This window comes from Mustela nivalis (assembly GCF_964662115.1).
Source record: "Mustela nivalis genome assembly, chromosome: 10".
Classification (NCBI taxonomy): domain Eukaryota; kingdom Metazoa; phylum Chordata; class Mammalia; order Carnivora; family Mustelidae; genus Mustela; species Mustela nivalis.
In genome coordinates this window covers 63,411,654-63,439,510 of record NC_139029.1, presented here as the reverse complement: position 1 = coordinate 63,439,510, position 27,857 = coordinate 63,411,654, and the positions used below count along the sequence as shown (strand labels likewise).

The 27,857-nt window shown below is 40.5% G+C and overlaps 1 long non-coding RNA gene across 1 annotated transcript; it reads right to left on the bottom strand.

Annotated features, from left to right (window-relative positions):
* On the bottom strand, positions 1-23,333 carry LOC309842463. The gene is made up of 3 exons (XR_014299662.1): positions 23,169-23,333; positions 19,327-19,417; positions 1-122 (listed from the first exon to the last, which is right to left on the bottom strand). It is a non-coding gene; the product is annotated as an uncharacterized lncRNA (long non-coding RNA).
* Between the last annotated feature and the right edge of the window lie 4,524 nt (positions 23,334-27,857).

Genomic DNA, 27,857 nt, shown 5'->3' with positions numbered 1-27,857 from the left:
AGCTGAATCCGTTAAGCGTCCAACTCCATTCTGGTTCAGGTCGTGATCTCGGGGTTGTGGGATTGGGTTCTGTGTCCGGCTCTATGATGGGCATGGAGCATCCTTCAGATTTTCTCTCTCTCCTAAAAAAAAAAAAAAAAGAAGAAGAAGAAGAAGAAAAACACAAAGAGAAAAGAAACCTACCTTTTCACAGACACAAAAACCCTTTTAATTTATTGATCCAGAAGTGATACAGGAAGTGAAAAGTTCAACCAATCTAAAATGGGGTGCTCAAAAAGACCCATGTAAGGTCAGAGTTGCACAGCTTGCCCCCACCAAAGAAAAGACCCCAGATACAGCCACACACTCCCAACCACCCCGGAGTAGCAGGCCTGAGGAATGAAAACAAGCTCAGAGAGTTCCCACGGTTCCCACAATCACGAGGAGAGGTCTTTAATTTATCCACTGTGGTGTACAAGAATTAATAAAGTTCTGTATCTTTTTTAATTTGTTTTGTTATAGAATAGCCCATACTAACATTTCAGATACAAGACTGAAACTGGCCAAGTTTAAGCTGACTTAATTCTAGGACCTGTATAAGTTCACCTCTCTGATTTCATCACCAATAAAATGCAGATCACGATGCCTACTTTATATAATGGTTTTCAGTATTGGAGGTCATGTATAAATGGTTTTAGCACTGTGCTTGGCACAGAGAAGGCAGTTAATAAGCGACACCCTTATTAGTAAATTAATAACGATAATTACTTGAAGTAAGCAAAGCTGACCTTCTATTGAGGCAGTGTGAGGGCCACCACCCACATGATTGGTGGAGGCCCCTGAAGGGCCCACTGGAAACAGTCAAGTTTCAGCCCAAGGGGGCCATATACTTCCCTAAGTAACTTCTCTTTCTGAGAATACAGGGACCAAAGGAGCACAACATGCTCAAGACAACAACAGGGCTTTGAATTTCTGCAAGCTGGATAAACATCTCTCAGCACTATCATCTGCTTCTGTCCCCACACGAAAACACTTGTGTAAATATCATAACCTCAGCTACAGTCGGGTAAACCCTGACGGACACCAGATTTGAGAAATAAAAGCCATAATTTACGTACTATCACTTTAAATCTTCACGACCTTGACTTAAAACAACACCTTTCACCAAGGTCAAAATTGAATTCAAGAAGTAATCCTAGAAGTGTTTAGGTTGGGACAGCCAGGCAAGAAAAGGCCTTGGACAATTAAGCCTGAGCTGCTCGCCTGGGAAATGTGGTTGGGGGAAGATTGGCACAGAGGAACACACAGATCTCGGATCAGGAGGGCCTGGGCTCTGGTCTTAACGTCTGCCACTTGGCAGCCACGTAAACATGTGCAAGTTAAGCAACTTCCCCAAGCCTCAGCGTCCCTATCTGTAAATGGGGGATACCAACAGACCTCCCTACTTCACTGGAATACTGAAAAGATTCAGAACATGAAGGTGCTTTATAAACTAGAAAATGCTATGTGCAAACTCATTATTATTTTTAAATTCTTCTCCACATTCAGTAAACAAACAAGGTTTAGTTTACGAGTGCCCAGTAAGCTCACAATTAGCTAGTAGGGGTATTTTGTTTTGTTTTTTCGTTTAATTCATTATTTCCAAAATGACCTTGACCCTGCTTTATAAGCATTCCTAGGATGAGGAGAAAGTTAGACAATCAGGGCTCTCACAGGCCATCAAGTGACCCTGCATCTGATGAGTTCATTTTCACTGCACTCGTGACCTCCTTAGACACAACCTTTGCTGTGGGCAGAATAAATCAGGGCTCCTGATGCAAAACCTTAAAGCACTGGTGGGTCTTTGGCAACCCCCTCCCCTCATTTTCAATGCTTTCTCGTTCAACAGTATCTGTACTTCTCCAGGGCTCGGCATCCTTATGCCGCTCCCTGCTCACCCGGAGACCCCACCAGCAGCCCATTCCTTTCCCCCTTCTCTCACCCAGAGACCCCATTCAGCCCGGCAGCCTTAGCCTTAGCATTATGCTAAGCAAAATAAGTCAATCAGAGAAAGACAATCACATGATTTAACTCATATGTGGAATTTAAGAACCAAAGCAGAAGACCATAGGGAAGGAAGGGAGAAATAAAACAAGATGAAATCCGGGGAGACAAATCATAAGAGATTCTTAACCATAGGAAATAAACTGAGGGTTGTTGGAGGGGAGGGAATAGACAGGTGGGGTCACTGGGTAAAGGACGTTAAGGAGGGCCCGTGAGGTAAAGAGCACTGGGTGCCAATGATGAATCACTGAATTCTACCTCTGAAACGAACACACTGTATGTTAATTAACTGAGTTTAAATAAAATAAATTTTAAAAAATAAAATGTATTCTTTCAACAACTAAAAAAATAAATAAAAATAAATAAATAAAATCAGCTGGAAAACACAGAAGATACATTCTTGCCCTCAAAGCTCTCCCAATCCAAATGGGAAAGGCAAACAAGAAGGCAGCTTATTATCATACAAGGACATATGAGCTTATTACTGGTCTAACCAAATACCCCTAATACCAGATAAATGCCAGGAACTAAAAGAATTATATCCCCTACCAACAGGATATATGTACCATGTAACACTAATAGCCCATATAATAGTAATGTTATAGTCAGCTTGTGCTGTGAGGAGCAAAATTTAAATATATTCTCAAGTCAAAAACTAACAAACAAACTTTTTATCCTGAGGACAAATGGGACATCTAGAATGACAGCTCTACTGGATTTTCTTATTGCACTGAATTGCCCAGAGTAGTTCCATTTAGGAGATCAGCCTATTTCCAAAGAACCTATTTTATAATTTCTTAACTGTGGTCTTTTGGAGCAAGACAAATAAAAGAACAAGATACTTATCCTCTTTATCTTAATCAGACTGTTTTCTGCTGAGCTTTAAGATTTACTTAAGTGCAGTAACCACCTAGCAGCAAAGCTACCAATACCTCACCGGAATTAAGTAATGAAATGAGACCAAATTGGGCGGGGGGAAGGGAGGGTGTTGCTAATTACCAGTTCAGTCAGTAGCCATTAGGACTTCTGTCTTTCAGTTAACCTAAGACAGCTGACAAACTGACCAACCCACAGGTGCCATGAGACAGCAGGTTAACATGTGACTCAAGGGCTAGCTTCCCTTTCTTGAACATATTTACCAAAGAATACAAAAGTGTTTTATGAAGGAAATGAAGGTTAAGAGACTCCAACATGCTGGCCCCATTTAGGTTCTATGCCAGGAAAGAACTTGCTGGCAAAGTGTTTAGATCTCCACCATCTCCTTCTATCTGGCCATTCACCCTGTTTTTGATGGTTTCAACTTGAAAATAGCTAAGGAAAGCCCATTTAGTAACAACAATAAATACGGTTCAGTAAGATTTCAGAAACATTTGTGTTTCTCATTTTTCCTTCTTTTAACGCTGATTTCTGGAACCAGAAAAAAATGTTTATTTTAACTTCTTTGTTTTTGAATCTGGATTACATTTCCAATTCAAATGGAAGCCATCCTTCTGGAAAAGGAATCAGTTCAAATCTTATCAATCAGAAAGAGGCAAAGTGATGTTTGAAAATGTTTTTAATCAAATAGTAAATAATAGTGAACAATTTAAAATATCTTTGGCATGTATAAAGTAAAAAAAATCCATAAATAAAGCAGAAAATAAAGGTGGAAGGAATTCTGGATAATATCCTCTCCTTCCAAAATGTCTGATTCAAAGCATACAATGAAAAGAGTAGAAAAGGACCAGACACTTGATCACTGGCTTCTTCATTCCAAATGAAAAGAACACACAAATTATTTAGACCTTGGTATGTTCTTGGAAAAATTACCTCAGTCTGCATATCTCTGAAAAATTAAATAAAACCAGCCATCACTAAATGCTCTTATTTATTCATTTGCTCACTCAGCCAATAAATGTTTAGTAACATTTACTACATGACAGACACTCCACACTAGGAATATAAAAAGGGCCAAAACATTGCCCCTGCTCTTATAGAACTTAGAGTCTAGACAGGCTGCCCAGAGTTCAGTGAAGAAGAAAGAAAGAAAGAAAGAAAGAAAGAAAGAAAGAAAGAAAGAAAGAAAGAAAGAAAGAAAGACAGACATCACCTTGACTCACAGAAGCTTCTTTCTAACCTGGAAGGTTGCTATGAAAGTTGTTACAGTGTTGTTCATAAACTATTTCCAGCTCTTCTCTTTCTAAGTATGTGGTGGGATTATATTCTCTATCTCCTTTGAAATTAGGTATACCCATATGACCTGCTTTGGCCAATGAAATATGAATAGAAGAGACAGGTAACATTCCTAGGCTAAAATTTTAAGTGTCATAACACATGCCCCCACATTATTTTCTCTCTGACACAGGGATCATGGAACATAAATCAATGGAGCTTTCATCAGTCTGAGTTCTTAAGTGACTATGGAAAACAGAGCTCCCTCTGGTAGTCTGTGCTGAAAATGTGGCATGACGGAAAAAAATACAATTTTGTTCTGTTAAGCCACTGAGATTTGAGGTTATTTGTTGCTGCATAATATTCTACCCTTAGCCTAACCTGTACAGGTACCTTCTATAATCCCTCAAATATCACTACAACCTTCATTCAGTGCATTGAAAGTAAATTTAGGAAGTGGACCTGATGAGCAAAGATCTGAAGAACAAGTTGAAGTAATCTAAGTGAAGTGGTATGAGGTGGGGTGGGCAGGGGAATGAGAGCAATGAGTAGAAAGGCCCTGAGGAAAGAAGGAGCATGAGCCATATCAGGAACCAAATGAAAACAGCTGTGACCAAAAGGGAGCTGAATGACAGAAGAGACTCAGAATGAAACAGACATGGTGGAACTGAAGGCCATGTTGATGTTTTTAGTTGTTATCCTAAGAGCAATGGGGAGAATTTGAAAGGTTTTACATAGAAAAATGTTTAGATCTGTGTTTTTGAAATATGTTTCAAATATTAGTAGTAGCATTGGAGAATAGAAAGGACACAAACAGGAGTTAATACCAGGAGAGCAGGAGGGGAATATTACAGTAACAGTGCAGGAAAGAGGTCAGTAGCTTGGACCTGGTAAAAGTAGCAGGGATATAAAGAGATATGTGGGAACCCTTTAGGGATATTTAGACAGCAACATCAAAAGGATTTTAATCACAAACTGGAAACAGGAGAAAAATAATTTCCACAGCTGGTTGGATGGTGGTGCAGTCTCCAATGCAACAAAATCTGCAAGAGAAACGGGCTTTGGAAAGAGGATTATAAATTCTGACTTGGGTATGTTGAAGTTTAAGTGTTTCCAGTATCTTAAATGTCAACAAAATCTGGACTATAGATATTAACATGGGCAGCAATTCATTTGCATTTTGGAAAAACTAGAGAGAGTTAACAATAAGGGAGAATCTAGGATCAAGTCGTAAAAAACTGCTACAAGCCAGAAGAAGATGAGGAGAAAGGAGAAAAAGAGGTTGAGGAGTGGCCACAGAGTTGGAAGCAAGCATGGATCCAGCAGAAGTCAAGGAAGAGAGTTTGGCCAGAAGGAGAGAGCCTACTCTGATAGATGTTGCTGAGTGGTCAAGTAAGATGAGCAGTAGGAGTGTCCATTAGAATTCGAAATGGAGCCAACTGTTAGCATTTGGTCTGGAGTAAAAGAGGATGAGAAAGACCAAATGATGTCCTGCCCCCATGGGGTTAACATACTAGTGAGATAAACAAAATAAAATAATTGCAAGCTATGTTAAACTATTACGGAGAAAACAAAGAACTACGGTAAAAATACAAATGAACATACATACATAAATGGGACAGAGGGCTAGAGACCGTCAGAGGTAACAAACTGAGAGATAAAGGATAAAAATGAGGGGTGAGGGCGGAGGTACTGAGGGGACAATGACTTTAGACACAAGGAACAATGAGCATGAAGATTAAATAACTTTTTAAAGTCCTGTCATCAGAAGACCATAATGGTTAGCGTTTAAAGAGCAAGAGGAAATTACGCAGGATCAAATTTTACACAGAACTTTGAAGACATTATAAAATGTTTGGATCTTGGGGTACCTGGGTGGCTCAGGGTTAAAGCCTCTGCCTTTGACGCAGGTCATGATCCCAGGGTCCTGGGATCAAGCCCACATCGGGCTCTCTGCTCCATGGGGAGCCTACTTCCCCCTCTCTCTGCCTGCTTTTCTGCCTGCCTCTCTGTCTACTTGTGATCTCTGTCTGTCAAATAAATAAATAAAATCTTTAAAAAAAAAAAAAAGTTTGGATCTTACTTATTACATAACTTTGCTAGGACTGGGTGGCTTAAACAACAGAAATTTACTGTCTCACAATTCGAGAGGCTAGAAGTCCAAGATCAAGGTGTCTGCAAGGTTGTCAGCAAGGCTCTTCAGAGGCCCTCTCCTTGGCTTGTAGATGACCACCTTCTCCTGGTTTCTTTATGTGTCTTTCTTCTGGACCTAATCTCCTCTCCCAATAATGGTACCAGTCATATTGGACTAGTCCATAATGACATCATTTTAATTAATTACTTCTTTAAGACTCTATCTCCAATACAGTCACATTCTGTGGTCCTGGGGGTTAGGACTTCAACATGTGAATTTGGAGGGAACACAATTCAGGCCATGAAACTTATGCAAATAGGTAAGCCATTAAAATGATACAAGCAAGAAAATTATATCATCCAATTTACATCTTTTTTTTTCAGTGTTCCAAGATTCATTGTTTATGCACCACACCCATGTGACTATAATATAATATGGGAGAAGAAAAATGGTGATAGGAAGATGAATTAGCAGATTACTTCAGTACTCCAAACACCACAGCAGACATTCTTAACCTGGATATCTAAAACTAGGCTTGGGTGGTGGGTGATCCATAATTTCCTTCATGTTGTACTTACAGAATCATGTGAAGAGGCCTATGTACCCACAATGCGATTTTCTCTCAAAGCCCTGTTACAGCCAGAAGCACAGTGCAATGGCAAAAATAAATAAAAATAAGAAATTCTATATTTTACTCTTACTACTCAAAGGCACTCAAACTCGCAATGTGTAAAAGCACTTAAAGAAAATGCCTTTTGCTCTCCTGCCCATTTTACTTCTTTTCTGCAGTTATTCCAGAATCTCTCTCCTCAAAAACCCAAGAAAAACTACTCCTCCAGCACCAACCCTCCACTGCGTAAAGCATTTTCCTCTCTACCCATCTCTTTTTCTCCTTCTCTCTAGGAACTTTATCACATAGAACAACTTAGTTTCTATTCTGCAAGAAGAAATCTTTGGAGGGAGAGAAAAAAGTCACTTCCTTTACACTGAAGATTCTAATTGTGAGGCAGGGAGGTGGTGGGGAAAATCTCTGCACTCTTTAATTGCTTTTGTCTGATCTTATGCATCTTCTTAAATAGTCTTGGTTTTCATCAGAGTCTCAAAGGCATTATTAAGTTCACGAATAACAATCAAAAGAAGAAGAGAGACCACTCTGGGGGCAGAGGTGTGGTGTGGGGAAGAGGGGAAATGAGCGAGGTTGTGATTCTCTAGGAACCGAGTGAGGCCAGCAGACCATTCATTCTCTAACAGTCAGACTGTCCATAAATAGGCCACATCTGTGGTTCTCCGCACTACCCATACTGCATCCCCAAACAACTGCCTGTGTACTAATGAGACATCAAACAAAGCTAATGGGCTGCTTGAGTATCACCTCAAAGGACAAGGCCCTTGTAAATAAATGTATTCTGCTTTGAATGTTATCCCTTAGGAAACCCTGAGTAAACTGCTGATTTAGGTCATCTAATCCAGAAATAAACGATCTTTTCATTCCAATCAAACAAAAACTTAATGAAGATATGTAAACAGTGACGCTATCAGACCACAAACCTGCTGTGTACAGACCATAAAGAGACTCTGTGGTAAGACACAAAAGAAATGAAACACAGATTAGAAAAGAGGGAAATAAAATGTACCCTAACCTCGCTTTCTTTTCCCAGTTAATTTCTTCCCAAACTTCAAGTCCCAGCTAAGGGCTTATCTCTCTGTGAACCCTCACTCTGGTCTTGGCTAAATGTCTCATCTCTTGCTCTACAGTATCCTGTGAGCCCTATCATTTCATTACCACATTGTTATTAAAGTTATAGGTCTCCTCCATTTCACTGTCAGCTTCCAGAAATCAGGCACAGGGCTTATCCTTGTTTTCTGAGCACCTAACAGCCTGCTATAATGTAGGTAAATATTCAGTGATAAGGCTGACTTCACATTTTATGCCCTTTCAGCTATACTACCCTGCCTCCTGGAATTAAAAAACCTAAATAATATGCCTGTCATTTAGCATCTGGGAAGTTCCGCAGATAATCTAATGCTGTTCAGGAATTAGAAGTATCTTCAGCCCAAATTACCTAAGGATTAAGAGGTTTCCTTAGAAAGCAGTGGGTGTCAGGGGCAGGAAGTTGATGGGAGTTAGTGAAGGAATTAAGGAAAGGAACCCTCCAATGCCCATTCTTTAGTTATCTATGGGCGGCTCTTCTCATATTACTTAACCTTTCTAAGGGAACTTCCCAAGCTGCTTCTAACCATATCCCATTCAAAGTTTCCTTCTGAATCATTCAAGAGCCATCTAAATGTGGGTAGAAAAGTATTAAGTTATTGCAATAGTGTTTTTCTTGAGCATCACAACATTGCAATGGGACTATTCATGGTTTGAGCCTTCTGGAGAGGATTTAGAAAAGTCCAGTATCTGAGATCCATTTTGTGGAAGCAACAAAGTTGATCCCTTCAATGAATCCACCTGTATCAAGCATCTTTGCCTTCTTGCTTGCTGCTTTTTTTTTTTTTTTTTGAACATGTTGATGACTTGGATGCATTCCAATGACAGCCAGCCAGATACTAGGGTTGAGCTCAGTCCAGAACACGCAAGGTCCTCCAAGGTCTGGCCCCTGCCAACACTCCAACCTTTTCCCAACTCTGCTTCACACTCGATATTCCAATTAGATTCAACTGCTTGTTATTCTTTGCACATTCCCTTAATTCCCTGTGCTTTTGCTTAATTTGTCCGTTTTTATTCTGAACACCTATCACTGTGTGTTCTCTATTCACATCCTCCTCCATGTACACCTCCCTGTCACTGTATGGAAAATTCCTACTTCTTCTTTTTAAGTTTCTGCCGAGGCATCTCCGCCTTGCAGGACTCATCCCCACTCCCACTACCCCAGAAAAGCTTCTCTCCTCTGAGATCAGTGACAGCCTATGCATATTTCCAACTCTGCCCTTATGACATTATTTAATAATTATCTCTACGTTTGTCTTCCACATTAGACTATTTAGCATCTGGGAAGTTCCACAGATAATCTAATGCTGTTCAGGAATTAGAAGTATCTTCAGCCCAAATTACCTAAGGATTAAGAGGTTTCCTTAGAAAGCAGTGGGTGTCAGGGGCAGGAAGTTGATGGGAGTTAGTGAAGGAATTAAGGACAATAGTGTTTTAACAATACAGACCATAACTTATCTATATATCTCTAGTTTCTATCCAAATCTTTGGCACAGAGTAGCTGTTCAACAAATTACTGTTTAACAAATGAATAAACAGATGAGCAAACACAGTCAAATGCTCAGGTGCAACTGTATATTGAAACGAATGTGTGCATTTGAATGCTGCCTAAACTGGTGATTGGATTGGTTGATCCCAATAGGGTCCTTGGGGTTGAGGACCTTTATGCATAAAGCCAGTTATCTTCTCAGACTGGCAAGGAGCATGAAGTCAGAAAGGACCAATATGTGCTTCCATTTAAACCAAGTGGAAGGGGCACCTGGTGGCTCAGTGATTTCATTTGTCTTCAGCTCAGGTTATGATGTGGTCCAGCCCCGCATCGCATCGGGCTCCCTGCTGAGCAGGGAGCCTGCTCCTCCCTCTCCCACTACCCCTGCTTGTGTTCCCTCTCTTGCTGTCTCTCTCTCTCTCTCTGTGTGTGTGTGTAAAATAAATAAATAAACTCCTCAAAATAAATAAATAAATAAACCGAGTGGAGAAGCTGAGAAGTCTAGGGCTTACTAACTAAGTCCTAGCAAGAAAGTAGCTCATAAGCCTAGGTGCAGGTCAGGACAAGTGGTTGGATAACATGGTAACCAGAGAACATGAAGGGAAGTAAAGAAGGTGGGAAGAGAAGGGTCCAAGGGAAAGTCCATAAGACAATGAGTCAGTCATGGCGGCTTCGGGGTGAATAAGCCCTCTGCTGTTTTGGTGAGCCTGTCATAGCCTCTTAAAATGAGAGCACTCCCTGGATACGGTCTAAAACAACTTGTCACTAAGTTCTAGGTTAAAAAAGGAAATTCCTACTGTGTTCTGACGGTGTTCTGTGCCCAGCATTTTGGTTTCCTATTGCTGCTTTAACAAATTAAACAAATTACCGCAAACTTAGTGGCTTAAAAACATCATAAAAGTATTATCTTACAGTTCAGGAGAAGACTGAAAAAGGGTCACTTGGGGCTAAAATTAAAGTATCAGCAGGAGTATGTTCCTTCAGGAAGCTTTGGAGGATAATCTACAGCCTCCAGAGGCTACCCTCTTTCTTTGGCTCATTGCTTTTTCCACCTTTTTACCCCAACCTCTGCTTCCATCATCCACAGCTCCTTCTCTGACTGTCTCACCCTGACTTTCCTGCCTCCCTGTCACTGTGTGGGAAATTCCTACTTCTTCTTTTTAAGTTTCTGCCGGGGCATCTTCTCCTTGCAGGACTCATCCTCACTCCCACTACCATGAGGCAGGTACAAGCTCGTTAGTAGATAGTAGCAGACGGTGCTAGTAGGGCCCAGCACTGAGTATATCAGAACTGCAAGAGTGGAAATTGTTGATGAAAGCAAAGTAATTTGCCCTTCCTTCCAGTCACAAAAGAAGAAATGTTATTATCAGCAAATAGCTGGTAACATGGACAGACACTTAATCTATTTCTTTAATTTGTCTCTTTTCCTCTTTGGATAAAATGGAACAAAAACAAAAACAAAAGTTCAGAGCTCTTTTCAAAGCCTTCACTGAGGGTCTTTTTTTTTAAAAAAAAGATTTTATTTATTTATTTGACAGAGAGAGACACAACAAGAGAGAGAACACAAGCACGGGGAGTGGGAGAGGGAGAAGCAAGCTTCCCGCCAAGCAGGAGATGCAGGGCTTGATCCCAGAATCCTGGTATCATGACCTGAGCCGAAGGCAGACACTTAACAACTGAGCTACCCAGGCACCCCATTATTTTTTAAGAGAGCTCAGTTTATACCTGTAAATTTTTTCTTACTTTATCAAGGCAGGTCACATAATTTTTAAAGTGTTGAGGGCTTGGTTTGTTTAAAACAAGAAAGATGTCTGCATGTTTACCAGTATTAGAGAAGTAGCCCATAGAAAGAGCTAAAAATATCATCAAAGGGGAAATAATAAATTGAGTCCTGGATATGGTTTGTTGCTTTGTTGTTTTTTTTTTTTAAGATTTTATTTATTTATTTGACAGAGAGAGATCACAAGTAGGCAGAGAGGCAGGCAGAGAGAGAGGAGGAAGCAGGCTCCCCGCTGAGCAGAGAGCCCGATGCGGGACTCGATCCCAGGACCCTGAGATCATGACCTGAGCCGAAGGCAGCGGCTTAACCCACTGAGCCACCCAGGCGCCCTGTTTTGTTTTTTTAAGAATAGAAAAAATCACCAGCACAAGAGTGAGGAGATATGTCTTTCTCAGAAACTGGAGGAAAGCTGAAATAATGTTATGAAAATTGATGGAGATGGGACAGGAAACTGAGCGATATTATCATGAGAACCATGAAGTTTCTCTCATGAAAGGCAAGGTAAGCTTATCCATTAGTTGGAGGGGGGAACTAGAGGTGGGGGCAGGAACAAAACAAACAAAACAGAAGATATTTGAGGGCAATGATGAAGTTTTAGAAGACTCACTGAGAACCATCAAGCAAGGGAGCTGACCAGATTATCAAACAGTTTTGGAAAACCAGTCTGAGACTGGAGACCACAAAAATGGAACAGCAAAAATCTACACCATTATATGAATTTTTCCAACAGTCTAATGTAGACTCAGTAGACACAAGTGTGGATTGATCCAAGTGTGAGGGTCTACAGGACCAATGCAATAAAAAAAAATAATAATGGGGCACAGCAGTGCAGACTGAATAAGCATTAAAGTTATGCAGGAGTCTGTGACAGGTGGAGAGGAATGAAACAGAGGAGTCTGTGACAGGTGGAGAGGAATGAGACAGAGGAGTCTGTGACAGGTGGAGAGGAATGAGACAGAGGAGTCTGTGACAGGTGGAGAGGAATGAGACAGAGGAGTCTGTGACAGGTGGAGAGGAATGAGACAGATGGAAACATGAAAAGGACAAGGCCAAATCAAGCCTTGAGTGTAAGTACTCTGGCTGCACAGTAGACAGTGCAACTGAGGAGGGCTAAGACCGGAGGCTGAGAGACCGTGAGGAAGCTATCAGACTAATCCAAGACAGACTACAAAGATCTAAACTGGCAAAGGTGGCGTATCAATTTCCTGTGGCAGCCACAATAATTTTCGACAAACTGGGTGGCTAAAAACAACAGAAATATATTCTTCCACAGTCTCCTATTTCTGGAAACTGTAAATCCAAAATCTTTCATTGCCTCTTCCTGCTTTTTGTGGTCATCATCATTTCTTGACTTTGACTTATGGCCACATGCTTCCAATCTGCTACCTTTACTTTCTTTTTTTTTTTTTTTTAAGATTTATTTATTTATTGGACAGAAAGGGAGAGTACAAGCAGGGGGAGTTGCAGGCAGAGGGAGAAGCAGGCTCCCTACTAAACACAGAGCTCAATGTTGGGCTTGATTCCAGGACCACAGGATCATGACCTGAGCTGAAGACAGATGCCTTACCAACTAAGCCTCACAGGTGCCCCCTGTCTTCAGTTTTATATTGTCTTTTCCTCCATGTGTCCATGTCTTCTCCCCTTCTGTCACAATTCTCCTCCTGCCTTTCTCTTATTAGAATACTTGTCATTGGATCTGGAGTCCACCCAGATAATCAGGATGATATCATTGCAAGATCCTTTATTTAATTACATACGTAAACACTCTTTTTCCATATAAGGTAACATTCAAAAGTTCCAGGGATTTGAATTTGAACATATATTTTTGGGACCACCATTGAATCCATTATAGGTAAGAAGTTTAAAAATGGAGGAAAAAAATCTAAGAACTATTTGAGAGATACAGTCAGCAGAATTTGATATTTGGCTGTGAGGAGGGAAGGGGAGAGAGGACTCAAGATAATTTTTAACCGGCTACCTAGATGATACCAAATACTGAGATAGGAAACACAGACAGAAGAGCCCACTGAGCAAAGAAGCGTTGATGCTGATTTTGAGGTACCCATAAACCTCTAGATGGAAATGCTCAGCCGATAGCAGGACCTGTGCATCTGGATCTCAAGGGAGAGAGCTGGGCTCAAGAAAGAGACTGTAAAGTTATAAGCATAAAAGCAGTAATTAAAAACATTAGAGGGGCACCTGGCTCAGTGGGTTAAAACCTCTGCCTTCAGCTCGGATCGAGATCCTAGGGTCCTAGGATCAAGCCCCACATCAGGCTCTCTGCTCCGTGGGGAGCCTGCTTGCTTCTCTCTCTCTGCTGTCTCTTGTGATCTCTGTCTGTCAAATAAACAAATAAAATCTTAAAAAAAAAAAGTTAGAAACAAATTCTTAACTATGGAGAACAAACTGATGGTTATCAGAGGGGAGGTGGGTGGAGGATGGGTGAAATAGGTGAAGGGGATTAAGAGTACACTTATCAGGATGAGCACTGAGTCATGTATAGAATTGTTGAATTGCTATATTGTAACTAATTAAACACTGTACGTTAAACTACCTGGAATCAAAATAAGAACATTTTTAAAATAAAAACCTCAGAGAGGATAATATTGCTCAAGAAAATAACAGGTGACAAGAACTACCGGGGACTGGAAGTGAACACCTGACAGTGAAAGGGGAGACAACGGAGGAGCAGCCCATGAAAGAGACCAAAAATGAATGATCAAACAGGTATGAGTAATTCCAGAAGGATGTAGTGTCCATGATCCAAGAGAATAGTTTCTAGAAGTGGGGGGAAATAAGCAATGTCAAAGGGAGTAGAGAGGGCAAGTGAGATGAATAAGGTGTTGAAGCAAATGATAAAGGGGGAGAGGCATCATGTGGGTGTCCAGACAACATGTAGTAGAGACAATAAGAAAGCCCATGAATAAAGCCAATGAACATACGGGCCTGCTCAAAGAACAGCCAGGAGGCCAAGATAAGTAAAGAGAAGTAAAGGACCAAGAAGGTACAGGAGTCCTGGTAGCGTAGGACATTTCTGGCCATTGTAAGGAGTTTGGCTTGTATTTGGAGTGAAAATGGGAAGATATCAGAAGATTCTATCAGAGGAATCACAAGATCTGACTTCTGTGTTCACAAGACCACTTGGTCTACTGTGTGAGAATAAGAGGCCAGGTATGTTGCTCAAAAGATATATTGCAGATAGACTGTAAAAGCAAAGGTGTAAGTAGGGGAATCAGTTATGAGGTTATTGCAACATCTTAACAAAAGATTATGACAGCTCAGACCAAAGATCATATTCTCCCACATATGAACAGTGGACCTGCTATATAAATGAAACTCCAAAGTAAAGATTTAGTCCCTTATTCCAACGAGATTGTCTACCCTATGCCTCTTCTATATAATTTTGAGGCAGCCACTGTGTATGATGCCTTCAGGGGCATGCCAAATACTATGCCAGTGATGTGTAAAGTACAAAAGTGAGAACAAGAAATGAGATTCAAAATATATGTTGAAGACAGATTATAAAGAACTAGAAAAGAAACCAAACTACTTCTGAAAAATTTCACATGACTGTCTTACAACATACCACATTGCACACTACAAACTTGAAAATGCATGTATGTTCCTCGCATAATTCATCAGAAAATGCAGTGATTCACTCCTCAGCAAGAAAGATTCTGGAAAACTTTGATTAAATTGAGCCCACTAGTGCTGCATCAGTGCTGAAAAATTCACACTCAAGAGGAAAGAAAACTAAGGGTGTTCTTCATTAGACTGTGAGCCAACTGCACATTCTCAGTATCCCCCTCATATTAGGAATCACAATTAATATTGTGAAATGATACAGCAAATTGAATAGCATTGCTTCACAAACTCTCCGGGTGTTGAATGAGACATTTAACGGGTCAGAGTTTAGTAATAGCTCAGCACTGTGTGGAAATGATCGTGGGATGTGCTCTACCTTTGGAGCTTCTCAGTCACTCAGGAAACTCTGAATTATGGGAATAAGCTATTGCACATGCAAACTATATTCACTCTGAGATTTATTAGTATTGCTCCAACATCTTCTATTCAACTACAGCCAGATTCTCTCCCATGGGCATATGATTTCCACTGAGTCTAAGAGGAATTGTGCCAATCTCAGAAGAGTACAATGGATCCTTCAGAATTTGGGAGCAAAACTATTGTTTTAGTGCTGAAAATAAATGTGAACATCCCAGCATTCTTTCCTCCAGAAACATGTTGCTCCTGAAGGTCTGATTCTCAGATCAGCTCAAAAATGTTTGTTTAATCCATACTGCTCCTAAAACATTTTATAAACTGTACTCTTGGACCTGCCACATGAGAACATTGTTTCTGTTGATTTAATGAACAGTTTTGGAACACCGATTGTGTGCCAGGCATTGTTCTTGTACTGGGGTTTCAGAGTTGTAGAGTATAGAGAACACAGCCCTTGCCCTCAAGGAGCTCACCTTGGATATTGTGGTGACTTTTTAGATATAACTCTAAAAGTATGATCCATGAATGAAAAAAAAAAAAAACTGGACTTCATTGAAATTAAAAACTTCTGCTCTACAAAAGGCAACATCAGGATAATTAGAAGACAATCCACAAACTGGTAGAAAATATCAGCAAAAAAATTTGATAAAGGACATTCATCTGTCTAAAACTCAAATATCTCTTAACACTTAACAATAAGTTGATTAAAAAGTGGGTCAAAGGTCTTAACAGACACCTCACCAAAGAAGATATACAGATGGCAAATAAGCATATGATGGATGCTCCACATCACATGACATCAGAAAAACGCAAATTCAAACCACAACGAGGTATGATTTGATGCCTATTAGTATGGCCAAAATCTCTAATGCTGACATCACCAAATGCTGGTAAGGATGTGGAACAACAACAACTCTCATACATAGCTGGTGGAAATGCAAAATGGTACAGCCATTATAAAAGACAGTTTGGCAGTTTCTTACAAAACTAAACATATTCTTACCCTACAATCAGGCAATTATGCTCCTTGGTATTTACCATAAGAAGCTGAAAACTTTTTTCCACACAGAAACCTACACACAGATGTTTATAGCAGCTTTATTTATAATTGCCAAAACTTGGAAGCAACCAAGATGCCCTTCAGTAGGTGAATGGATAAACTGTGGTACATCCATCCAGACAACAGAACGTTATTCAGTTCTAAAAAGAAATGATCTATGAAGCCATGAAAAGATATGAAGGAACCTTAAACACATATTACCAAGTGAAAGAAATCAATCCAAAAAGGCTACATATAGTTTGATTCTAATTATATGACATTCTGAAAAAAGTCAGCTCTATGGAGATAGTAAAATATCAGTGGTTGCTAGAGGTCAGGAGGAAGAGAAGGATAAATAGGTAGAACACAGGGGATTTTTAGGGCAATGAAAATACTCTGTATGATATTATAATGATTATAACATAATAAATGTCATTATACATATGTCCAAGCCCATAGAACATTCAAACAAAGAGTGAACCCTAGATCAAACTGCGGATTTTGGACGATAATGATATGTCAATGTAGGTTCATCAGTTATAAAAAATGCACCACTCTGTTGAGCAATGCTGATAATCAGGGAGACTATATATGTCAAAGGGCAGAAATATGGGAAATTTCAATAGCTTTCACTCAATTTTGCTAAGAATGTAAAATTACTCTTTAAAAAACTATTTTTTTTAATTTGTAGGGACACACAAAAGCAATTCAAAAAAGGGGGGGAAGCAATATAAAAGATCAATAAACAAATTTTAAACTCACTAACAAGCTTTTAAATGCAAAGTCAGATAATATGTCACTTTTGTATCCCAAAGATGGAAAGAGTAAAGAAAAATTGTCACTGCCATACATTCCTGTTGAGAGTATCTATTGATGCAGCATTTGTCAAGACAATTAAGCAAGTCCTATCAATATCTTTAAAAGATGCACAATTTTTTTTTGTTGTTTAACGGCCCAAAGGATGCACAATTTTTGACCCAGTGATTCTATTTATAGGAGTTTACCCCAAGTAAATAACTATGCATATGCACAAAAATGCATATACAAGGATGTCGGTAGTAGCAAAACATATATACACACAATAAATGATTAATAAATTATAGTATACCCAAACAATAAAATGCTGTGCAATCATTAAAATTGAAAAGAAGACACAAAAAGATGGAAAAGCATTCTATGCTCATGGATTGGAAGAATAAACATTGTTTTAGTCTATACTGCCTAGAACAATCTATACTTCCAATGCCACCCCAAACAAAATTCCATCAGCATTTTTCAAAGTGCTGGAGCAAACAATTCTAAAATCTGTATGGAACCAGAAGAGACCCCAAATTGTTAAGGATATGTTAGAAAATAAAAACAAAACTGGGCATCACACTGCCTGATTTCAAGCTTTCCTACAAAGCTGTGATCACCAAGACAGCATGGCACTGGCACAAAAACAGATACATGGACCAGTGGAAGAGTATAGACCCCAGATATGGACCCACAACTCTATGGTCAAATAATCATCAACAGAGCAGGAAAAAATATATGGTGGGAAAAAGACAGTCTCTTCAATAAATGGTGCTGGGAAAATTGAACACTTATGTATAGAAGAATGAAATTTGACCATTCTCTTACACCGCACACAAAGATAAACTCGAAATTGATAAAATACTTCAATGTGAGGCAGGAATCTATCAAAATCCTAGAGGAGAACATGGGCAGTGACCTCTTTAACATTGGCCACAGCAACTTCTTTCAAGAAGTTTGTCTCCAAAGGCAAAGGAAACAAAAGCAAAAATGAACTTTTGGGACTTCATCAAGATCAAAAGCTTCTGCACAGCAAAGGAAACAGGAAAACAAAAAGGCAACCCAAAGAATGGGAGAAGATATTCGCAAATGACACCACAGACAAAGGGCTGATATCCAAGATCTATAAAAAACTCAACACACACAAAACAGATGATCACATCAAAAAATGGACAGAAGACATGAACAGACAAAAAAGACATACAAAAAAAGACATACAAATGGCTAATAGACACATGAAAAAATGTTCATCATCATCAGCTATCAGGGAGATTCAAATCAAAACGACATTAAGATACCACCTTACACCAGTTGGCCAAAATTAACAAGACGGTAAACAACAAGTGTTGGAAAGGATGTGGAGAAAGGGGAATCCTCTTACACTGTTGGTGGGAATGCAAGTTGGTGCAGTCACTTTGGAAAACAGTGTGGAGATTCCTTAAGAAATTAAAAATAGAGCTACCCTATGACTCTGCAATTGCACTACTGGGTATTTACCCCAAAGAAGGGCCATCTGTACCCCAATGTTCATAGCAGCAATGGCCACGGTCGCCAAACTGTGGGAAGAGCCTAGATGCCCTTCAAGAGATGAATGGATAAAGAAGATATGGTCCATATATACAATGGGGCATTATGCCTCCATCAGAAAGGATGAATACTCAACTTTTGAATCAACATGGACGGGACTGGAGGAGATTATGCTGAGTGAAACAAGTCAAACAGAAAGTGTCAATTATCATATGGTTTCACTTACTTGTGAAGCATAAGGAACAACAAAGAGGACATTGGGTGAAGGAGAGGAGAAGTGAGTTGGGGGAGATCAGAGGGGGAGATGAATTATGAAAGACGGTGGATTCTGAGAAACAAACTAAGGGTTTTGGAGGGGAGTAGGGTGGAGGGTTGGGAGGGCCTGGTGGTGGGTATTAAGGAGGGCATGTATTGCATGGAGCACTGGGTGTGATGCATAAACAATGAATCTTAGAACACTGAAAAAAAATTTAAATTAAAATAAATAAGTATTAAACAAAAAAATTTGAAATACTACAATAAAACTTAATCATTGAAAGATTTACACTAATGTATACTGAAGCTATAAATGGGAAAATATTATCCACTAAAAGATTAATAGTGCTGCTTTTGAACAAAATTATTTTCATTGATTGATGCCCCTTCACAAAAATGTATTGAGAAGAAATAAATTTCCTACCTTATGTTAGGCACTTTGAATAAACTGTCTTCGGATCCTCAGTATGGTATAACAAAATAGCTGTTATCTCTGCATTTTCAGTGAAAAAATACTAAGCAAAATACAAAAGTACAAAGCATTAATAAGTTTCCTAAAAGTCATTCAGTTTGCGTGATGGTTAATTTTATGTGTCATCTTGACTGGGCCATTGGGGTGCCCAAATTAAACATTATTTCTGCATCTATATAGGGTGTTTCCCAATGAGAGCAGTATTTTAACGGGTGGACTAACAGAAGTAAATTCCCCTCCCTGACATGGGCGGGCATCATTCAATCTACTGAAGAAAAAAAAAAAAGAAAGGAAGGAAGGGTTTACCCCATTCCCTGCTGTCAGCTTGATCTGGGACTCCTATCTTCCCCTGGCTTTGGACTAGGATATACACCATGGGAATGGGGTTCTCAGGCCTTTAGAATTATACCCTGGCTTTACTGGGGCTCCAGCTTGCAGATGGCAGATTGTGAGCCAATTTCTCATAAGTAAAGATGGATGGATGGTCGGATAGATGGATGGATGGATGGATGGATGGATGGATGGATGGATGGATGGACAGATGGATGGACGGACAGATAGATGCATAAATCCTATTGACTCTGTTTCTCTGGAGACCCTTGACTAATACAGATAGGAAGGAGCAACGCCAGGATGCAGCCTAGAACTGCTTGACTTCAGCTGTTACTCTTCACAATGTCCAGCCACCTTTAAGATTACTGCACTACTTACCCACAATAGTGAGTGTGCTGGATTCTAACCAACACTGGCCCAAAATCTAAAAATTGCTGAAGCAGGCAAGAGGCCAATAAAGTTTTAGAATCATTTGTATTAAAAATAGGCATCTATCAAAGGGTCTATATAAAGTCACTATCAGCTGTACAGAACCAAGGGTCAGATGGGGTTACCTCCTCCAAGAACTTCCATAACACAATCACTAAGAGGTAGAACTCTTGCCAGTGAGGTGAAAATTACCTCTACTGTCACTGCAAGTACTTTTGCCACAGTATTGGTTGCAAACTCAAGGGTCCTAATCCACTTTCGGAGAAGGCAAGCTCAGACCTCACATAGAGCAAACCTAAGTGCTGGTGTCATCTTCTGCATCAGTGAGGGAAAGGATTCCACACACCTCGTAATCACCCCTCCTCAACTGCAGTACTGCATCCTGGGTTTTGATTCCATACAGCAGCTGCTGACAAAGGACCTTCTGAACGGGAAATGTGATTGCTCCATTGCTGAAAGCTGCACAGCAGCCAAATAATGATAATGCTTCATTTCACTGACATTTGCAATCTGAGGTAAAAGATCTTGTTTTGAAGATGTTAGTGTTGGCAGCCTCTTTTCATGAGCTTCTGAATCCACCATGTTGCTTAAGATCATTCTTCGTCATGAAGGATTTCTTTAACCCATTGCAGTAGGAGCACCCAGTAGCCACCAGCCCACACACAGGTCAGTGAGCCCACAAGCCCTCATCTACACTGCTTTTTACATGGCTTGGAGCAAATGGCATACAGATACATAATCTAGTCAGAAGCCTAAAACACTGCTACAGGAGAACTTACAAATTGGAGAAGGGGGCACATAAACAGGAATCCTTAAATGAATTTTCCAAAAATTGTTTAAGTTGTTCCAAATCTTTATAAAAACCTTTCTCAAAATTGTCTACCAAATCTCACTTGCAAGAGACCCTGAATTTGAAATAAAGATCCTTTCTCTTATTCTAACTTGATTCAAAGAGAGGAGTGGAGAAATTGGAAAGATAAAAATGTATAGGGCGCCTGGATGGAGAGAACAACTCTTGATCTTGGGGTTTGAGTTCAAGCCCCATGTTGGGTAAAAGGATTACATAAAAATAAATCTTTTTTTTAAAAAAAGGGAAAGACAAAGATATCTGAAAACTATAGTGTCATCCTGTATTACACTGAGTCAAATGTTACAAGACTGGTTATATAGTGCCCAGTTTACTTGATTTACTTAGAGTTTAGAAAAGCTCTACACAAGGACACCTGGGTGGCTTAATCAGTTAAGTGTCCAACTTTGCCTCATGTCAGGATCACAGGGTCCTGGGGTTGAGCCCTTCATTAGGTTTCCTGCTCACCAGGAAGTCTGCCTCTTCCTCTCCATCTGCCCCTCCTCCCGCTCATGCTCTCTCTCACTTTCTCTCTCTCTAATAAATAAATGACCTTGAAGAAGAAGAAGAATGCTCTACACAATACAGAATAGAATTCTGTCTCATTTACTGTGAATTAGACATAGTATAAAACTTGTGGTTATCTGATCCTGGAAACCAGGTCTATTGATAGCAGTCTAACCTTCTATTGCAAAATAAGGATATTTCATTATTTTGATTTTCATCCCCCTTTTATCATGACAGCAATGTGTGTGTTGATAATTCCACCTATACTACTTCTACTTCTAGTCTCTCATTCCCACCCCTCAGCCCATACGAGTTAACCAAGTTCCTGTGAGAGAAGAGATTCTAACACGAAACCAAAATTTTCACCCCTGTAGAAAGCCTCATTTAAAAAAAAAAAAGTTAGAATTTTCCAAAAAGTGTTAAATATCCCAGCAGCTGCTCTGTTTCATAAGTCAAGACAATGTTCTTGTGGAAAAACTGGGTGAGAATCCAGGAAGCATCCAGAGTGATTGTGTTTCTGAAGTAAACATCTGTGTTGATGGGAAATTAAGACATAAACACACATCTGTATTCAGATTTCAAACATAATTCCCAAGTGAAACATTAGAATTCCACTGGTTTTTAGGGGAAAAAAATAATAAAGATCTCCTAAGCTTTGTAAAATTGTATATAACAGCAGCCAAATTCAACTACACCAGAGGAACAAATAGGAAAATTAGAACTGATTTTCTTGGGCTCTTTTTAGTAACTTCAGCATGTTCACCAGCTTTTACATCAAGCCTACGATCCTTCTGTGCCACCAATGCCAGTCATGGTATTTGTTTATGATGACAGTTTCTTTCCTAGTGTAGTCATTGATTTTTCCATTCTACAACACACTTAGTCAAGAATGTTGTGTTTATATGCTCGGTTACAGAAACATTCCTGCACACCACAAGCAGTGGGGGCTGTCGCTCATGGCCCACTACCTTGAAATAATACATCTCTCCCTCCCATTCTCATTTTCCCTCCCAAGGATAGCTCACAGTGGAAAGATGACTTCACTGGTTTTATAAAATATGCTAGAGCAATCCCACTTTCTACAAGAACCACACCCTTGTCATTAGAATAAGAGAATACAAGGGAAACACAAAAATAAGAAAATGATGTATGTGAGTCCACCTTATCTCCTTTTGAAGGTCAGCCCCCTGAGGGCAGGAAATAATTCTTCTTGATATTTCTTTTGGTACCAATTTCCCGCATAGGCAAGTGAATTCACACACACACACACACACACGATGAAAAGCTTTCTTGCTGTTCCCTTTATTTTTAGTGTCTTTTGGTAAAACTACCTTCAAAAAAGTAATGGATAAATGAGCAAGGATAATTACAGAGGGTGAGGAAGTAGCACTTTACAAGCCCCTCCATCTCCAAGCCTGAGACAGGCCACCAGGAAAGTATCCAAGCTCACGTTTAAAATGAAGAGTTCGGGCTCACAAGGGGGTAAGTTGTCCGTGGTACACAACTAATAACTGGCAAAACCAGGTTTCATATTCACTGATGAGCACCTAGAATTCAGCGTTTGTATACTGCCAGGTGAGTGCAGAGTTTTTGACAATTGAGTTAATAGCCTGAATGGGAAAAACAAACAAACAAACAAAACACTGTTATCATCTTGAAATATAATAAAGCGAGGCACCTGGGGGGCTCAGTGGGTTAAGGAACTGCCTTCGGCTCAGGTCATGATCCCAGGGTCCTGGGATCGAGTCCTGCATCAGGCTCCCTGCTCATCAGAGAGCCTGCTTCTCCCTCTGCCTGCCGCTCCCCCTGCTTGTGCTCTCGCTCTCTCTCCCTCTTTCTCTCTGTCAAATAAAGAAAGAAATTCTTTTTAAAAGTAAGTAAATAAATACATAAATACACAAATAAAAGAAATCTAATAAGCTAGTATAGTCAAAAGTTCCTTTTGGCCAAAAGGCAATCTTAGGAAAGCATCCATAAAACTTCTAGTTTTAAGCAACACAACATTCTGGTGAGTCCTGTGTAATAAATTACCTACAAAATGTGTACATAATGAAGCAACTTGTTTTATAAGGTTACTGCAAACAAACTAGTAAAGAATTGGAGGACTGGACTAATTTTCTATTGCTGTGTAATAAATGACCACAAGCCTTGCAGCTTAAAAAAAATAAAAAGCCACTTATTAATGCACAGTTTGGTAGACCAGAAGCCCAGCATGTCATGGCTGGGTTCTCCACTGCTGTTGTTACAAGACTGAAATCAAGGTGTTGGTCACCTTCTCTGGGGCTCTGAGGAAAACGCCACTTCCAAGCTTATTTTTGTTGTTAGAAGAATTCACTTTCTTGCAGTTAGAGGACTGAAGCCATTTTCTAGATAGCTGATGCCAATCCAGAGAAGACTCACTACATTTAAATGATTATGTGAGGAGGTCAGGCCCACCTGGATAATCTCCTTTTCTCAAGTAGGCTGTGCCCTATAACATAACCTAATCAGAGGAGTAAAATTCAGCAAATTCCACCTGGGGAATTAGGCGGAACATATAGAGTAGGGGAGGGGGTAAAAAGTCTTGGAGGCCACCCTAGGATTCTGGTAGGAAGTGAAAGAGATTGAAAATAGTATGCCTGATATGTTGAACAAAAGAAATCAAACACAAACCTAACATATACTGTTAGGTTTTGTTTATATGAAGTTCAAACTCGGCAAAACTAATCAGTGTTGCCAGATAAAGTCAAGAGAGTAGTGACCCTTGGGGTCAAAGAGGGATAGGAACAGCAGTATATTGGGAAAAGGATTTATTCAACAAGTACACATTGGATGCCTATCAAGCACTAAATAAAGGGAATTCCATAGCAGTCAAGACAAGGCCTCTGTCCTCAAATAGCTTAAAAATCTATCAGGGAAGGGGTACCTGGACGGCTCAGTGGTGGGGCATGCGACACTTGAGCTCGGGGTCATAAGTTTCAGCCCTATGTTGTGGATAGAAATTACTTAAAAAATAAAATATTTAGGGATGCCTGGGTGGCTCAGTGGGTTAAGTGTCTGCCTTTGGCTCAGGTCATGATCCCAGAGTCCTGGGATCAAGTCCAGCATCCAGCTCCTTGCTCAGAAGGGAGCCTGCTTTTCCCTCTGCGTGTGTGTTCTCTCTCTCTCTCTCTCTCACTCTCTCTGACAAATAAATTTTTTAAATCTTTAAAATAATAATCAAGGCAAAACAGAGACTAATAGCCTGGAAACTAATAAATAAATATTTACCATGCATGGTGATAAGCCTCACATGTGGGAAAGGAGGGGGCACTCAGAGAACATACATCAGGGGGACCCAAACTAGTTTAGGAGGTCAAGAAGTAACATTTAAACAGATACCTGGAAGAATTTAGGTAGACAAAGCTGGGGAATAGTTGACTTGGTGATGCTGATTGACTGTGGACTGATCATCACTTACCTGTAAGACGTGACTACTTGGAGGCCATGTAGTCTCTGTCTCCATCATTATGAGAACAGTGTGGAACAATGGAGGCACTAATACCACTTGAAACTGCACTGACCAAACAACATCTTTGATGCTAGAACATTATCAGTTCTGGACATTCTTCCACCGAATACTGACAAACTAGAGAGTGACCTGAAGGTAACCACCACCACCACATAGAAGCTTGGATCAGTATGGAAGGAGTACAGTAGAATGGCACAGCAGCTGCACGCTCAGGCTCTGGGATCAGACAGCTGGGTTGTAATCCTAACTCCATCAGTTGCTGTGTGTGTCCTCAGCCCTAACTTTCTGTGAGCCTCAGTTTCCTCATCTCTAAAATAGGGACAATAATCCAAAACTGCTAGGAAGTAACTAAAGAGTAGCTCCTTTAAGAAATACAAATGTATTTAGGTGGAAGATGAATTAGACTTGTTCTGTTTAAGTATGGTACTGGTAGATTTGGGGGAGGGGGTTAAAGATTTTATGTATTCATTTGAGAGAAAGAGCACAGACACTGCGCAGGGGGAAGGGCAGAGGGGGAGGGAAGGGGCAGGGACAGAGAAGGAAGCACAGAGGAACAAGCAGATCTGCTCTGAGCACGGAGCTCAGCGTGGAGCTTGATCCCACACCCCCAAGGCCACAACCAAACCTGGGCCAAAACGAAGAGTCAGATGCTCAAACACCATAGTTTGGCTATTGTGGACATTGCTGCTATAAACATTCGGGTGCACTTGCCCCTTCGGATCACTACGTTTGTATCTTTAGGGTAAATACCCAATAGTGCAATTGCTGGGTCATAGGGCAGTTCTATTTTCAACATTTTGAGGAACCTCCATGCTGTTTTCCAGAGTGGCTGCACCAGCTTGCATTCCCACCAACAGTGTAGGAGGGTTCCCCTTTCTCCGCATCCTCGCCAGCATCTGTCATTTCCTGACTTGTTCATTTTAGCCATTCTGACTGGTGTGAGGTGATATCTCATTGTGGTTTTGATTTGTATTTCCCTGATGCCGAGTGATATGGAGCACTTTTTCATGTGTCTGTTGGCCATCTGGATGTCTTCTTTGCAGAAATGTCTGTTCATGTCCTCTGCCCATTTCTTGATTGGATTATTTGTTCTTTGGGTGTTGAGTCTGCTAAGTTCTTTATAGATTTTGGACACTAGACCTTAATCTGATATGTCATTTGCAAATATCTTCTCCCATTCTGTCAGTTGTCTTTAGATTTTGTTAACTGTTTCCTTTGCTGTGCAAAAGCTTTTGATCTTGATGAAATCCCAATACTTCATTTTTGCCCTTGCTTCCCTTGCTTTTGGCGATGTTCCTAGGAAGATGTTGCTGCGGCTGAGGTCGAAGAGGTTGCTGCCTGTGTTCTCCTCAACAGATGAATGGATAAAGAAGATGTGGTATATATACACAATGGAATACCATGCAGCCATCAAAAGAAATGAAATCTTGCCATTTGCAACAACATGGATGGAACTAGAGCGTATCATGCTTAGTGAAATAAGTCAAGTGGAGAAAGACAACTATCATATGATCTCCCTGATATAAGGAAGTGGTGATGCAACATGGGGGCTTAAGTGGGTAGGAGAAGAATCAATGACACAAGATGGGATTGGGAGGGAGACAAACCATAAGTGACTCTTAATCTCACAAAACAAACTGAGGGTTGCTGGGGGGAGGGGGGTTGGGAGAAGGGGGGTGGGGTTATGGACATTGTGGGGGGGTGTGCTTTGGTGAGTGCTGTGGGGTGTGTGGACCTGGCGATTCATGGACCTGTACCCCTGGGGATAAAAATATATGTTTATAAAAAATTTTTAAAAAAATCAATGCAGATGCTCAAACTCCTGAGCCTCCCAGGCACCACTTGTGCTGGTAAATTTTTTTTTAATATTTTACTTATTTATTTGACAGACAGAGATTACAAATAGGCAGAGAGGCAGGCAGAGAGAGAGGGAGAAGCAGGCTCCCTGCTGAGCAGAGAGCCCAAGGCAGGGCTCGATCCCAGGACCCTGAGATCATGACCTGAGCCGAAGACAGAGGCTTAATGACTGAGCCACCCAGGTGCCCTATGCTGGTAGATTTTGAATGCAGGTGAGAAAGAACTCTTCTGCCACTCTCTGACACACCAGCCATACCCAACTGTCATTGCCCAAGCACACAAAACTCCCTTAAATACCCGTACATTCTCCCATCTTGTTCTTTCCTCTGGCATGTTCTACCCACCCTTGTTTGCTTGAAGAGTTTCTTTTCACCCTCCACAATCTCGAGCATTGCCTTGCTGATGAAGATTTTCCCGGGTGCACAAAACAGGACTGGGTGATCACTTGTCCATGCTCTCACAGCTTTATAGTGAGAGCTATAGTAACATGCATCCTATACCATGACTGTTTATTCACACGTTCATTTCTCATTGTTATGAGCCTCTTGAGGGGTAAGACCATGCACAGCACTTGGCACACGGTGGACAGTAAAATTGTTCACTGGATAAACTGAGTGAATACTGTCGCCTTAGGAGGCAAGGAATTCCTGCCGCCAGTAATATTTAAACCAGATAAGACAACTGCAGATGTACAGACAGGACTGGAGTGTCTGACACTCACCTTGCAAGGCACTACATAGGGCCCTCCAAACCTGAGATTCGTTGGTGCTTGGTGAAGAAAACTAAATTTCAAGGGCACAGAGAGGAAAGAGTTTCATGTCGGGCAAGAGATAGAGCGCATACCTCTCTTTGCCTGAGCCGGAGAGGACAGGACACAGACAGGACTGCAGCAAGAAAGCGATGACACGCCCAAAAGAGGACAGGAAAGGTCTCAAGAAAGGCCCTACTTAAGAGGAGTGGACAAGGTAAAGTACCCACCTCGAGATGATAATGCTTGCAGAACCTCATAACATCAGACAA